At 42.4% G+C, this 16,837-nt stretch overlaps 1 protein-coding gene across 4 annotated transcripts in view; it reads right to left on the reverse strand.

Moving 5' to 3' along the window:
* The window catches only part of MITF (melanocyte inducing transcription factor), a 222,271-nt gene that overhangs the window by 203,928 nt on the left and 1,506 nt on the right, over positions 1-16,837 (reverse strand). The window lies entirely within an intron of this gene.

Consider the following 16,837-nt stretch of genomic DNA (forward strand, 5'->3'; position numbering starts at 1 on the left):
AACTCCATTAAAAGTAAGAATTTCAAGGAAGAAAGAAAAAAAAAACAAGAATGTCAAATGAAGAGGTAGTTAAAAGCTATCTTCAGTAAATACCAGTTACAATGCAGCCAGCCCTCCATATCTGCAGTTTCTACACCCTCAGATTTAATCAGTCAAGGACCAAAAATACTCACGGGGCCAAAAAACACACCTGTCCTGAATGTGCTTTCATTTCTTTTCATTATTCCCTAAGTAATACAGTATAACAGTGATTTACACTGTACATATATTGTATTAGGTAATGTGATCTAGAAACAATTTAGCAAATCTAGGAAGATGTCCATAGGTTTTATGTAAATGCCCTGTATCATTTAATAGCAGGAATTTCAGCATAGGCAGATATGGGTACTGACAAACACCCAAGAAGAGCTATATACCTCCTTCCCATACAACAGATGTGCCCCTCCAAGCAGGCTCTTCTCTCTGCAGCCTTGATGATCTGACCCTGGTTACACAGTATCACTTAGCAGCTGCCCACTTGCCAAGGGTGACATCGACCTTTTTTCCTCACCATTATCTCCTGACTCCTCAGTAGGCTCAAATAAATATTTATTAAATACCATTTTACCTCCTAGGCCAAGAAAAAATTGCTCAAGGATATGAAAATAATTTCCAAACCATGACTCAAAAAATAAGAGCAAAAGTCAAATCTACTAACATCCACCCAGTTACACATCCAAAACAATAAATGTACTCAGAGGACTTCTAAAATTGCTTTCTCCATCTCTGAGGACTGGCTCCTCCCAGCTCCTGAGTGTCCCAGCTCTCAACTCTGGCCGATTTTATATATTCATCCTCTCCTCTGCTCCAGTATGGTGCTCAGAAGTCCAGTAGATGGTCCATCTGACCCATCCTTCTCAGCCTTCTTCCTGTCCTGTGCTCCTGACTTCTCCAAGCACATGAGCTCACTGTATTTCTATACTGCTCGTTCAGCACATAGAAAGAACTTTCATTTCCCCATTCTCCTATAAAAACCGAGGATGTGAACAGCTTTAGACTCAAGTTTGGATTTGCCATAATTTCAAAGACTGAAAATACTCTGAGAACCACTGCCCTGAAATTTCCACTTATGTTTATGTTCTGTTACATATGGATTCTGGCAAAAGATATGTCCTCATTAATTGGCAGTCAAATTCATTTCCATTCCTATGCACACAACAAATGACAGAGTGTGGGAGTGGACCAGAGTATCCTGGGCTGCTGCTGAGTGCTGGCATGGGTTTGAAAGCTTGCTGCACAGACTCCAGGCCATGGAGAACTGTCCATCAGCTTGAGATAAGCTATGAATACATAATATCTTACTTCTGAGAGGTCTTCATAAAGTACATGCAAAATACACACGGGCCCGGTGGCGTGGCCTAGCGGCTAAAGTCCTCGCCTTGAATGTGCCGGGATTCCATATGGGCTCCAGTTCTAATCTCAGCAGCCCAGCTTCCCATCCAGCTCTGTGTTTGCAGCCTGGAAAAGCAGTCGAGGATAGCCCAAAGCCTTGGGACCTGCACTTGCGTGGAAGACCCAGAGGAAGCTCCTGGCTCCTGGCTTTGAATAAGCTCAGCTCTGGCTGTTGCAGTCACTTGGGGAGTGAATCATCGGATGGAAGATCTTCTGCTCTTCCTCTCCTCCTCTCTGTATATCTGACTTTGCAATAAAAATAAAATCTTCAAAAATAAAAAAGTACATATAAAATACACATGATGGAAAAACTATGCATAGGCTTCAAACTTTTTGGCAGAACAGCAACTTTCCATTTTTCCAGGAACTTTTGGCAGTTCCCTCATTTTCACTGAACAGTGGCAAAGCAATGAGATAGTAGACAACACTTGCACAAACAAGTGTTCTTATTGTTAGTCACTTCTTCAATTCTACTGCAAAGCCTAAGTTCTCATAGTAATGCCACCAATGGTAACACAAAACTATAGTCCTATGGGCAAATGGTTTAAACAGGTAATTAAGATGCCCACCTCTCATGTCAGAGTACCCAGGTTTTGATGCCCAGCTCCAGCTCCTGACTTCAGCTTCCTCCTAACCACACCCTTGAAGCCAGCAGGGACGGCTCAAGCAGTTGGTCCCTGCCACCCATGTGAGACACCTGGACTGCATTCCCAGCTCTAGGTTTCGCCCCAGTTGAGGGGCCATAGAAAGTGATTTGGTGAGTGAGCCAGCAAATGGGAGCTCTCTGTCTCCACCTCTCTGTCAAACAAATTAATTTCTAATAAGAACTGCAGCAGTAAGTAGAGAGAAGTGATTGCAATACAAGCGTAGTAGGAGTGGCAGCAGCTAACGTCTACTGTCTCCTTATTACAGGTAGTATCTCTCTTCATGGTTACATCTTCATAGCCGTCTAGTGAGACACATACCCAACTCTCCAAGCAATAGTACCAAATTGTAACTAATGAAGGCATTCACATCTATGTGCAATATAATGGGACTTTTTTTTTTCTCCAGGGAAAAGGTTTACTATCTGAGCTAATTCACTTTCTGCTCTCTGATGACCAGTTTAGTCACAAGGTTTTAGGCTAGAAACCTCATGAAGATCAAGAAAAGCATACTGGTGTGGAGCGAGGAAAAAGACACCACTTAAAATTTTGCATTTGGTACAGTGCTTAAAATACCTCTTGTGACACTCATACCTCATATCAAAGTGCCTGAGGCCAAGTCCGGCTCCACTCGCAATTCCAGCTTTCTGTTCATGTGCAGCATGGGAGGCAGTCGCTGATGGCTTAATTACTTCGGTCCCTGTCCTCTATGTGGAAACTCAGACTGAGTTCTAGGCTCCTGGATTGGACCAGCCCAGCTCTGACTGCTGCAGGCATACTGGAAGTGAACCAGCAGATGGGCAATTTCCATCTGTCCCTTCCTTTGTCCTTGTCGTTCTCTCTTTTAAATAACTGAACTAGATGAGTAACAACAATTAAAACTATTGTCTCTAAAATAGTTACACACTGCTATCACCAACGGGAAAAATGCTAAGAAAGTGGAAAGAAGTAAAAAATTTTGAGGTTCAGGAATACGGCACGATGGTTCATCCTAGATAAAGATGCCCACCCCTATAAACAAGCTGTCCTCTCCAGTGTGAAAAGATAGAGCATAAGCTGCTACTCAGGGAAGAGTGAAACCTGACAGTTAGGAATTACAGACAGCCACGTGGAGACAGCAACAGCGCTGAATTGTCTCACTGCCACAGAATTGTGCCACCTCAATGACTGCAGCTTATTATTTATTCCTCCACTGGACCTTAGTCTGCAATTATGATGAAAAGAAACGTGCTGATAAAGAATAAAAGTTGTGCAGACAACAAAAGCAACACTGTGTCTGTAAATAACATGTGCCACCCTCAATACCTCTCCTCATGATCCCACCATTTGCCACTATTTCAAATTTTAAAAATGTTGATTATCCAAACTAGGATTTCTTCAGGTGTCCTTTTCCTGTCTATGGATCTTCATATTTCCTTGATGGCCTTTGAGTCATTTTGTCTTTTCTTAAGGTGTCCAAAATCAAAAATTCATTTCAAGTAAAAAAAAAAAAAAGAAAGAAAGAAAGAAAGTCGTATTGATGCTATAGATATGGAAGGAACTAAGAGTTAGGCTTTGGCCTGACCACTCTACCCACATAATTCTTTTCATCTACTTAATTACACTACAACTAAGATCATACTATTACCCGCTACTCTCCTGTAGCCTCTATTGAAATGAAGATTAGAAGAATAACCTGCCCAAAGATATGCAGCTACCAGATGGCCAAGATGGAATTTAAGTTCAAATACGTCTTACGATGAAGTTAAACTTCTTATTTAAAACCCCCAGGCCAGTTTATAATAATAAATCAAGGCTTTCTATTTGGAGAAGGTGAGTTAACAACAAAAGAAAAAAAAAGAAAGAGAGAAAACAAAGATGCTAAAGTCCAATTAGATGAAACACAGTGGTGGGTAGAGTTCTAGAATTTTTCTACAGGCTCTGTTGGTCTGACAAAACCCAGGCCTTTCCTTCCCTCTTAAAGTGAATGGCTTGGTGAAGCTCAAAACAGAGTGACTGTTGGGTCAAGACACCCTTGTTCATGACAAAACAGATGCTGACTGGTCCTGGCCATTCCACCCCTGTTTTGGAAGCTCCCACACTCCACAAACTGTCTGGAATTCATTAAGAGGGGAAAACAGGCTGAAAGTCGTATTTCAAATTTTATTCAGCAGAAGTTACATGAACAACAATTTGGTCATGTGGTCATACCCAAAACCACCATCACCCTATTTCTCAACTGAGGCTTTCAGTCAAGTGACTGCAGTATGCTTCAAGTTTCACACATTCCCAGTGAGTCTGATTTCTACTCCAACATCTCCTGAGATTGGAGTCAGGGCTCTTCAGGTAGTACAGCTAGGTTATTTTACACTCTGTGTCACTTCACATTCTGTCACGCATACACAACCACAATCTTACCCTTGGTAAGCCTAGTTAGCCATACCCTTGGGATTTCCTGTCATTTAACCATTAAGCTTTCCTCATTCAGCATGGTTAATCTGGGGTTTATGCCCCATGTCAGGATACAGAACAAGTGTTCACATTCCTTATAATCTAACTCTAATATAATACTTTCTATTCCTAGTTTACCAAGCAGAATCACTATGCCACTTTCACCACCACCTTACTGCAATGGCTTCAAATTATGACAACCTCCCTGACCACCCCGTCCCCCAACAAGAACACCACTTTCAGCATCACTTAGAAACCAGATCCACTGAGTCAGAAACTGCAATGGTGTCTCCAGGAATCTGTGTTAAAAGAAGCCTTTCAAGGGGAGCTAATGTACACTCAAATTTAAGAACCTAATACATTTAACCTTAAATGTTTATATCTCCTTAATGACTTATTTTTGTTTTTCTGCTTTAGAATAATTTTTTCTCCCAAATCAGAATATACTTAGTGAAAAATAATGTAAGGTCGTGCTGGTATTATTAGGACACAGCTGAATACTAACAATAAATAGCTACACAGTGGTTTAAAAAGAAAAAAATTCCCCTCTAGGAAGCTGACTGTCTGGTCATCAGATCTAGACTGGTGATACCAGGGTACCAGGAATTAACTTGGAGTGGTCAACGCACACCCCATTGAAACCAACTCCTGCCACAAGGCCATGTGGCCAGACCTATGTCACATTCTCCACTCCTGGAGTCATGACACAAAGCCACGTAAGCTAAGCATGTGGGAGGGTTAGTTAGAAAAATTTAGAAAAGAGAATATTAGCAGGCAAAAAAATCAGTGATCACCAAAAGAAATACGTAAGGAAAGGGAAAATGGCTGCCACTGAGAATCGCTTATCAAGAAGTGAGGACTATGGACCCAAGAGTGGGAAAGAGGGCTACACTAGGAAGGGAGTACCTGAGGCAAGCAGAGTGGTCTCCAAACCAACCCCCAAATAAGTAGCCTTGCCATTCAACTCCCTGCTGTTAAGCCATTTTATTCACTTTAACACTGTAACCAGGCAAACAAGAGCAAACCCTCTCATTCATTTCTGAATCAACAGTCTTTAAGGCTCCATATGTAATCAGTACCATTAGAACTGCATTCCAAGATCCAATCATTTAGCATTTAGTCATCTAGCACTTATCTAGATAAAACTGTTAGTGTTTATCTACCCAATGACCATGCTGAGATGACACAAGGTATGGTTCCAAAAAGTCTACATGCTGACTGTCCAATACACCACGAGCAGTGGCCAATCTTCTGCCAGCTATTCTGCAAGCATGCTTCCTTGTAGCAAACAGGCCAACTTTTATTTAGAATGTCATTTGGAATGCCAGCTGCTTATCTTTTCAGCAACTGCTTCACATCCACTACTGTGAGCTCTTCCCTTCAACACAAAAAACAGAATTTTTCCAGAAGGCATACTTGTCGTCATCCTCTCCCTTCGAGAGTAAATGACCCTAACTTGCTAATGCTATTTTAATGTTTCTTAATCATCAGTCTCTGCCAAGAGCATTATAAATTTGCTCAAAGGGTTGGTTCTACTGGCAGAAGTGCCAATGTCCCACAGTTAGGTGATGTAGCTATATACAAGTTTAGCAATACAACACCTCAGGGTATTGTAATACCTTTGTATTGTAACAGTAATACCTTTCTGGTTTTTGCTGAAGTATCTCAAATATGGAGGAAAAAATAAAAACAAACATATAACCCAGGCCTTTTGACAGAGAAGGAATTGTTATTGTTTGCTGACGTACTTGGTATAGTTTTCAATGCCTGCCTGGACTCAGTTTTGAAGCACTCACACCAACACTAGGGGACAGACCCCACATGCACACAAGAGGAACAAGGTGGCCACATCTCCCTGAGACTGTCTAGCGGAATTGACCATGTCTGCTCTGATCCCGAGTTAAAAAAGAAAATTATCTGTAGGACTTCAAAGTGTTCTTCCTTTTACCAAATTCCCAATCTCCAGTTACAAAAATAAAATGCACATTTTGAAAGATGTGTGCCTTTGGACCAATTTAGTATTCTGGAACATACTGTAGCCAAAGTAGTGAAGTAAACACAGCATTCTTATCTGTCATTTCGTCATTTCATACATAACCAAACCAGTTGCTCTACAACCCTTCTCTCCCTTGCTTTTCTCCCCATGAAGCCAAGTTAAATTTTCCCCAGCAAGAACTATTCCCCAACAGTGGAGACAGTCATTTTGCCATTGCTGCCTCGTTCATACAGGGAAATGAATGGCCATGGGCCACTAATTCAGCAAGTGTGCCCCTGTGGGGAAGGGGTGGAGGTGGGGAAGACAATGACCAGAGAGACCTTCCTGAAATTGCTCAACAAGCTACACTTTTCTTTAGAGGATAGGATTCTACCAGCCATCTCTAGCTCTGAAACTTCTGGAAAACAGATTTTAAATATTTGCTGTCACACAACTAGGAAGTTTTCCTTTTGAAAGTCATCATTTCACGGATACTCAAAACAACAGTTACTGAAATTCAAATGCTTTGAAAATATTTCTTAAAGAAGTTCAATTACAAACACGCCACTGCCTTTGGATGTGAAGATTGGTGAGTGGCTAGAGTGGTGTGTAGGAGGAGAGTTTCTGCATTCTCACTTCTGCACCAGCACTGACATTTTGCTTCCATGTGCATAGGAAGCATGACCTAGGACTGGGACTCAGGAGGTCGATGTTTCGTGGGGGCTCTGTACATTCTGTGAAATCCACCTTGGGCTCCAGTTTTTAAATCCTCAGTTACTTGGACTTCTCCTTTACACCAAAAAAGGAGTTCAAAGCCCAGCCTAGTAACCCACTAGGTTAGACATGGTCGACAGGAGCAATCTTGTTATAGTGGCAGTGAGAAAAGCAAGGAGACGGCAAGGATGGGGCAAGATGATCCTAAAAGAAAGAGGCTAATAAAAAGTAACAAGACCCATCTCCACTTTTGGTCCAGGGCAGGTTTATGAAGACAAGCAGGAATCTCTGACTCACTCAATGTTAGGAAAACACTGAAGACCAAGTCATAAACACAATAGATTTATGTCTGTAGTACTTTAGCCTCTATATATATACTACCTTGAACCAGTTGTAGGGGGTCTTCCTGGAAAACCACTGGCATCAAGCCTCATGTCATGTACACTTACTTTTCTCTTCATAGGACCCTTGCAAGGTAGCCATTGCCCTATTTCAAAGATGAGGAAACAAGCTCAGGGAGGTTGGGTGACTTGTTCAAAGACACAGAGCTGGTGAAGAGCACCAAGAGCTATTCCTTCCTATCACACAGTCAGGGCTGTCCTCAAAAATCACTTCTTCCATACAGTCATTCCTGATCATCCAATGCAAGAAAATCCCTTTCTTTCACAGTCACACTTAGCCAATAAACGTTTAGTTTTCCTAACAGTTGCCCAAAATCCTCTTAGTTCATTTATTTGGTTCATTAACTGTGTCCCTACCTCTCAGAGATGGGGAACCTTTTTTTTTTCTGCCAAGAGCCACTTGGATATTTATAACATCATTTGCAGGCGATACAAAATTAGCAACTTAAAAATTAGCCTGCTATTGACTGACTGAACTTCGAGTCCTGCCTGCAGTTGCCTTGACCAAACCAGGGCCAAACCACATAATGTCAAAGGACTTAAACAGCTGGCAGTTCCAAAGTTCTCCAGCCTTACCCTGGATGGAAGTACTATGCTGGCAGGAATCCCATCTACCTGGCTCTACATACAATTTTCTATGGCAAGTACCAAGTCCAACACCCTATAGGTGTTTTAATCAATAATCCTTGTAAGGAGGGAGAGAACGGTGAAAGGAAAGGATAAGAAAAAAAAAACAATAAATCTAGGACCTTCCAACTCCAAAACTATACTTCCTACACTTAAAGTGACTGAGGATGGTTTTTGAACCACTTGGGGAAGACAGTAGGGAACAACAATGATGTCAAGGGGCCATCTCTAGGTGCTTTTTTTTTTTTTAAACAAAGTATTTATTTATTTTTTATTTATTATTTTTAATTCATTAATCACATTGTACTATGTAACACAGTTTCATAGGTACTTGGTGGTTAAGAACTCACATTTACTTTTACCATATTGGTTACTCATTACTATGTCAATTAATTCCATAATGATGTAAATTTTTGCTGATGGTATGTTGGAGCTTTTAATTAATTGGGATGATACTCTGCTGGCTCTGTCTTCAGACCAGAGAGGGTATACCTAAGAAGCCGTTGAACTTGACTGGACAATAAGATGATGGACTCTATGTTTGGTATATGCTTGCAATGGGGGAATCTCAACTGAACTTGAACTGTGGTTATGCAACAAGGTGGAGGAATCCACCATGGTGGGAGGGTTTGGGGAGGGGTGGGGAGAATCTAGGTGCTTTTTTTTCCCTCTCATCAGTACCTCCAAAGCAATGCACCCCTGCCCTTGTCAGCATGATCCACCTTCTCAGATATGGCATGGACTGAATAGGATATGGTTTCTGAACTCATGCTGGACTTTAACCCTCAAAGTCATAAGTTAATGGTACTAGGAGGGTGGTGGACTTGATCTTATTATGGTGGTTAGGACGTAGCCCTAATGGGATGTCCTTAGGTCACTGAAGGTGTGACCCCTAGATAACAATTCTTGAGAGAGGCTTGGTTATAAAGGCCTGAGTTGGGCCCAGCCATTTTTTTCTCTGCCTCCTGGCTCTGAAGGTTACCCTTCTGCCCCTTCTCCACCAGATGTCAAGACAAATGGGACCACTTCCTCAATCTTACATTGGAACCTCCAACACTATAACCGTAAAAACCAAACTATCTGCCTTTATAAAACCAGTTTACTCTGACATTTCACTGTAGTGACAAAAAACTTATGAATACAATTAGAAAACAGCCAATAAGCTGCCTCCAAGCTGTAACACCCCAAGCACAAAGCTCAGCTCCTGAAAAGCCCTATGAAAAGGTCGCCTTGGAAGATCTCCATATTCTGACTTTCAGGACAAGTGCCTCACAGGAACACTTCAAAGGTGAACTCCTTTAATCTTCAGGGTATGCATGGAAGGCCATAGGAGAGAAAGATTAAGCAAAAACAAAACAACAACAACAACAACAAGGAAGCCATGCTTAAGAAGCAACCTAGAGGGCCCGGCGGCATGGCCTAGCGGCTAAAGTCCTCGCCTTGAACGCCCCGGGATCCCATATGGGCGCCGGTTCTAATCCCGGCAGCTCCACTTCCCATCCAGCTCTCTGCTTGTGGCCTGGGAAAGCAGTTGAGGACGGCCCAAAGCTTTGGGACCCTGCACCCGCGTGGGAGACCCGGAAGAGGTTCCAGGTCCCGGCATCGGATTGGCGCGTACCGGCCCATTGCGGCTCACTTGGGGAGTGAATCATTGGATGGAAGATCTTCCTCTCTGTCTCTCCTCTCTGTATATCTGACTTTGTAATAAAAATAAATCTTTAAAAACAAAAGAAGCAACCTAGAGAAATAGGCTTACCATTGAGGAGACAAATCTCTGGCATTCCCATGAAACCCTGAGCAATAGAAAGCGAAGTAGAGGGCCCAGTGCAATAGCCTAGTGGCTAAATCCTTGCTTTGCATGTGCCAGGATACCATTTGGGTGCCAATTCCTACCCCAGTTGTTCCACTTTTCATCTAGCCACCTGTTTGTGGCCTAGAAAAGCAGAGGAGGACTGCCCAAAGCCTTTGGACCCTGCACCCACGTGGCAGACCTGGAAGAAGCTCTTGGCTTCTGGCTTTGGATCAGCTCAGCTCCGGTCATTGCAGCCCCTTGGGGAATAAACCAGTGGACAGGAAGAGCTTTCTCTCTATAAATCTTTCCAATAAAAATAAATAAATATTTTTAAGAGAGAGAAAGAAAAATAGATTTCATCTGAGCAGCATATGGCTCTTCCTCCTCCAAGAAAGATGCAGCCTCCATTACTTGGAATAATTCATTTCCTCAACTACACAATGTTCACAAGACTCCCCAAAATTTTCTAAACTGCAATTTGTCCTTTATAATATCACACATTTATGGTGCTTGCATGTACTATATTTAATGTGCCTCCTTGATCATTTTTCCCAAATAATGTAGTTAAACACATTTTTATAATTTACTCCAATTAAACAAACCTAATGGAAAAGTACATTTTATACTTAACAACCACCACACACAAAAAACAAATGAAACTTATCCTTGTTGTCCTTGAAAGATGACAAAAAAAAAAAAAAAACAGCCAAAGGTTCTTTTTTCCTATTATTTATCCTAATACTGCCAGTTCTGAAACAAAGCAGTTGGAGGCAGAAATTTAGTAACTTTGATTTGTCCCAAGATACATTTTTTTACACTGAGGTCCTATTCCTGACAGTAAGCACATGTGACCTGTTCTAAAAAAAGGATATTTTCCACTTCTTGCACAACTGGAGCAGATATAAACATCAGCCTGTGCAAACTACACTGCTGAACTCAAAGGGAATTAAACACACACACACACACGGATTCTATAAATAGCAGTAATCGGGAAAAGGAAGTCTCCATTAAGACATAAAACCAACACTTAGAATCCCACTTTAATCAAGTGTTCCGTCTAATCATGCCACAAAACGAATCTGCATAATAAGTTTTGAACATCTGCCAGGTTAAGGCACCATAGTCTCATCTATTTTGCCTCAGACACATGATTCTACATATGGTTTCAGTTATTGCTACAAGGAAGGGAAAATGCTATCAGGAAAAAATTCTATCAGAAAAGAATAAATTAATATGCATGTACAAATTAGGGAGGATGCCTTGGTTTTAAAAGTTCTACCCACCCTATGAAAAGGTTGTCCACTCATGCTGTTATTTAAAGAAACTGAGACAGTAAGAGGCTGCATGCCCTAAACACAACAGAGTGGTTAACGGACAAAAGCATGAGCTCAGCACTAAAGCACAGCTCCCTGTAAACCTACCCACGTGCTCCCAGTTTCTGTACTGCCCACAGACCACGAGGGAGAACTGAGAGTCTGGTTAAAAGTTTAAGATGCAAACATGATGCAGCCATTTGGCCTGGTGATTGGACACTTGCATCCCACATCCGAGAGCTTGGGTTCAGTTCCCATCTCTGGGTCAGGTTCTAGTTCTGGCTCCAGACTCCAACTTCCTTCTATTCTAAAACAGATTCTTCGAAGCAGCTCAAGTAGTCAGTCTGTCCCTGTCCATCATGTGGAACATCTAGATTGATTTCCAGGGCTCCCAAGGCCAGCCTGGCCCCTCATGGTCACCGCAGGTTTAGGGAAGTAGACAGAGGTGCTTATGTACTTGTTCTGTCTTCCTCTCTCCCTCTTTCTTTCTCTCTCAAATAAACCTTGTTTGAAAAAAAAAAAAAAATCTTCAGGGGCCATCGCAAAATATTCTGCTTTCCAAGTACCAGCATCCCATATGGACATGAGTTCCCAGCTCCCTGCTTGTGGTCTGCAAAGGCAGCAGGGGGTGGCCTAAGTCCTTGGGACCCTGCACTCCTGTGGAAAACCAGGAAGAGGCTCCTGGCTTCAGATCAGCTCAGCTCTGACCATTGCAGCCATTTGGGGAGTGAACCAGCAGATGGAAGATCTTTTTGTGTCTTCTCCCTGTAAATCTGCCTGTAAATAAATCTGTAAAAACAAAATGTCTAACACAAACAAAAACTTCAAATGGCTTTGCTAGGATTATGTTTTCCAAACCGTCTAACATGCTATTTAATGCAGAAGAAAAGCATGTTTGCTTCAAACTCAGACACTTCTATTTGTGCACAAACTCTCTCCTCCAAGTCCACTTCTTGTATTACCTCCCCAGGGCTGATGCTCGCCTCCCCCACAGGAAGCTGTTTAATTGGCAGGATCCATATGTTCTCCCCTCCTCTCCCTGGCAGTTTGGGGGGGGATATAGTGGTGGGATTCATCTTTGGGTTTTGTCCAACCATGCACCTGCCTTTTATACAGCAGTAAAGAGAAACTGACAAGAACATCTCACAACACTCAGACGGCCTCTGTTTAAACCCAGGTCCAAACTACTGGACATGACTCAGTCTCCTTCTCTGTAAACTTGGAAAGATAATAATGCATAGAATCAAAACTGAAGTAAGAATGAACTGAGATACTACAAGTGAAGTAGTCAGAATCGCACCTTGCACTTAGTAAGCTCTACATGAGGATTACCTGGGTTTTTTTAAATTGTAACTAAAGCCATTATCATCTGTATCTACAATCACCTCATGCAGGTTTGCTAATGATTAAGTATGCTTTATATATATGAACACAGAACAGGGGCTGACACCCAGTGCATATACAATAAACATTAGCTGATACTACTGGTAGTAGTTTACATCTACTATGACTCACTAACTACATGTTGAATATGAACTTTATATATGTGCTGATTATTATCACTGTTATTTTCTTAAACAGCATTAAAGTACTGCTACAAATTGGATCAAAAATAAAAAATGCAAAAACTTGAACTGGATCAGAAATATAAAACACAAAAAAACTATCTGAATTAGGAGAAAAACAAAAACAGAATTTATTAATATTGAGGGAATTTAATTGTATAACAACACTTCCTTAACAGAAAATAGTCATGGTCAACCAAATGTGAAGACTTTTCAGAATGCTAGAGCTCAGTACTAAGTAATAAACAATATAACAAGACCAACATCTGCTAGTGTTTACTACGCACTTACTATATGCCAGGCAATACACAACTCTCTCCCAATGCCATAGTTAAAATTCTTAAGACTTCTAGAGGAAGGCTCCCCTATGCTAGAGCAGAAAACTGAAATGAGCAGTCACCCTGCCTGTCCACTTAGTCACTCAGCCAGTTGGAAACTGAAAGATGCCAACACAAGGCGGCTAGTCTCTATGTTCCTTAAAGACTGTACAGACCACAAAAATTTAAAAAAAAAAAATCAGAAAGTACAATAAGACTAACAGTCTTCTTTGCGCCAAGAATCAATTTTCATTTTATAAAACAAAAAAAAAAATTTCACATGATGACAGAGAAAAATCTCAGTATATATCCACAAGATGGCAGTGACCTTATGCCCAAATAGATGTGTGTCTGTGACACAACAGTCTGTCTTCCTCATTTCACTTTATACACCTCTCTATGAGTCAGCATTTGGGAATCACTACTATATCCCGCCCTGCCACAATAAACCCTCATGCTTCCTGGCATCCCCATTTCTGATTTGTACAAGTTCACTAACAGCTGTCTACAACAGTGTCAAAACTCCAAGAAGAAACTGGAACTCAAGGAAGTCAGTTGTACAGTCTATCTAGGAAAAGGATATAAGTGACTACTGAGCCCCAACATTCCACAATTAGAAAACCAAACCAAAGCCTCGTGGCCTCAAGGACGCCACTGTGCTGGAAGATGCCTTCCGGTACGCAAGCCCTACAGTGTGTTCCCTGGCTCCTGAACACACACTGGACAATTCCACATCTGCTTCAACGCCAGTGTGGGAATGCCAGGCTTGCCCTAGACAGCAACTTCTCTGCTACCCATGGTTCTAAACTCCCTCCCAGGACAATGAAACTCTTTTTGAAGGGACCAAGGTGCAAACAGTTCTGAGAATTCATCCCTGGAGCAAGAATCTTCTTCTGACACAGCCTTATGTGTCAACATGATCAAAGAGGTGTCCATCTATTATCTAAGTTGCCCAACTGCCCAGTTCTAAAGGCAAGGAGATCTTGGCAGAAACTAAACTTGCTTTTCCTAAGAGACACATTTGAGCTTGACCCCAACCAGGAGTATACAAACACCTCTTTTTGAAGAAACCCTGGTAGCCATCTATTTTCAAAGAACATAATGCTGAAGGCAAAAACAAAAACCAAACACCTTCTCCTGGAGTGAGCTACTAGGGGAGAAGGCAACACAGTCCAACAAATATTGAGGGTGTCAGGCATTGTTCTGAGCCAGTGGTTCTGAAATGGGAGTGACGTCTGACTATGTCTGCTGTCACAGTGGTGCATCAGGCAGCACTGGCCTCCAGCAAGAAGAGACCAGGAGTGCTACTGACTATCCCAGCACAGCCCTCCACAGTTAAGGATTATCTAGTCCAAAATATCAACAGCACGGACAAGCAGAAGCTCAGCTCCAGGCTCTGGAACACAACAGTGACCAAGGGACAGATAGAAGTCCCTACTAATATTGGACCTCATGGTCTAGGGTGGAGAAACAGACAATAAACCTAGTGCATGAGAAAGTTCTAGAATAAACATCAGAGGAGGAACACCATTGGGCAAGACAAATGGAAGTAGAGGAACAGCCATTGTGAAGACAAAGATCACAGCAGGCCACATCAATGGCGTGATAGGGATTGCAGGGAAGACACTGAAAAGACTTGAAGTTGGTGGGGGAGTGGGTACTCTGGCTTGTGAACAAAAGGTGGTCCAGGCAGAGGGAACAGAGGGTACACTATGCAAAGGGGCCGAAAGAGCCTAAAGTATTCTGGGACCTGGGAGGAGACCACAGCGGGAAAAGAGGAGCAAGTGAAAAGTTAAGGCCAGATCTGCCAGTCAGCCTGAACTGAATAAGCTGCCATTTCACCATTTTAAGGACTTTTGAGTTTTACTGAGAAACAAGAAACCACGAGAGGGTATCAGGTAGAGAATGGCATGATCCGACTTGAGTTTCAAGACATGGTTTCGCCACCTCACTGCTATTAACAGTTGGGGCATTAATAACTCTTTGACTGGAAGCTGCCCTGGGCACTGTAGAACTGCTAACAGTATCGCTGGCCTCTACCTTCTACTATAAGCCAATGATGACCCCTTCCCATTGTGATATTAAAAATATCTCCAGACATCACGAAAGGACCCATAAGAGGATAAATCATTCCATAATTGGGATTTTTTTTTTTTTTTGAGAGAGAGAAAGATGGAAGGAGAGAGGGAGGAAGGAAGCTCCCACTTACTGGTTCATTCTCCCTAAGCTCATAACCACCCCTGACTGAGCCATAGCAAGAGTCTCCCAGTGGAGAACAGGGACCCAGTTACTTGAGCCATCCCTACTGCCTCACAGGAGCTGCATGAATAGGAAGCTGCAGTCAGACCCTGAACTCCAAGATTCTGAGACAGAATGCAGTCATCTTAACCCACCGGGCTATGCTCCCTCCTGAGTTGAACACCATTTCCGAAGGAACATACTGAAAACCCACTACCAGCGGCTCCAGCAACCTGCTCCAAGATTGCCAGAATAACCCAAACAAGAGCTGAGAGGGACTTGGATCAAGAGGTGACAGAGGTGTTGAGCTTATTTCCAACTTCAAGGAACAATGTAGATAATATATCTGATAGGCAGACCATTGATCTTAACCTCTTAATTGTGGCTTTTTCCAAAGCGAAGTATCCCAGTGAAGCCTGAAGACAAAAAGCAATGGGAAGACTCTCAGCACAGTGCATCCTTCTAAAGCACACAACAGATGTTAATGGGAATATCATAGACAACTGTGGAAAACAGTGCGGGGAACTGCTGCCAACTCCACCTATTTATTCACGGATTTTATTTCACTGATTTATTTCAAAATATGTGCTTCTGCTCAAACATGCAAGTTTGACAACTTTGTAAATTTAGCCTTCCTTCTCCATATGGATGCTACCCTACACCTGTGTTTAGGATCAACATGTGAAGCCATTCCTTCCCCCTACTCCGAACCACTTCCTGCTCAGCTCCCTAAGTTGTTCACCCCTGCAAATCATTTTTTTGCTGACTCAAAAAAGAAGAGGCCCAGATCCTCCAATACAAGTTTCGTAGCACTCTTCTGGGTTTTTCCAGATGGTATTTTTCTCACACTCTCAAACTCATTTAATGTTATGTATCAGTTACCATCAGAAATATTCCAAACAGTCCAGTTCATTCATTCCTTTCAGGACTACACACACACACACATACACCCTCTCGTTCTGGCCATGTAAGCATTTGCTTATAGAAGCAAAAGCAAAGACTGCTCACTGGTAAAACACTAGTCCCTTCAGCCCATTGCAGATAAAGCAGTAGTGAGCACGGCCAACAATACCCTTCACACACACACACCCCAGCACACACAATCCAAGCTCACACACAAAACAGCCATTATGGGGCAAACCACCAACTCAAGGCTGCTGTGACGCCTCTAACGGCACAATCTCCACTCAGCAATCTGCCCGAAAGAGGCTGCCTCGGTTGCCCTTCTTCATTCACACTGATTTTTCGACCTGTTCCCCTTCAGGCGGCCGGTCCCATTCACCAGACCCTGGCCGCGGAGCGCGGTGGCGGTGAGGAACACTTGCAGTTATTTATAGCTGTATCTTATCTCACTAGGGAGAAGGCTGTGATGTGACCATCTCCCTGTTAG

This window comes from Ochotona princeps, chromosome 21, assembly GCF_030435755.1.
Source record: "Ochotona princeps isolate mOchPri1 chromosome 21, mOchPri1.hap1, whole genome shotgun sequence".
NCBI classification, from domain to species: Eukaryota; Metazoa; Chordata; class Mammalia; order Lagomorpha; family Ochotonidae; genus Ochotona; species Ochotona princeps.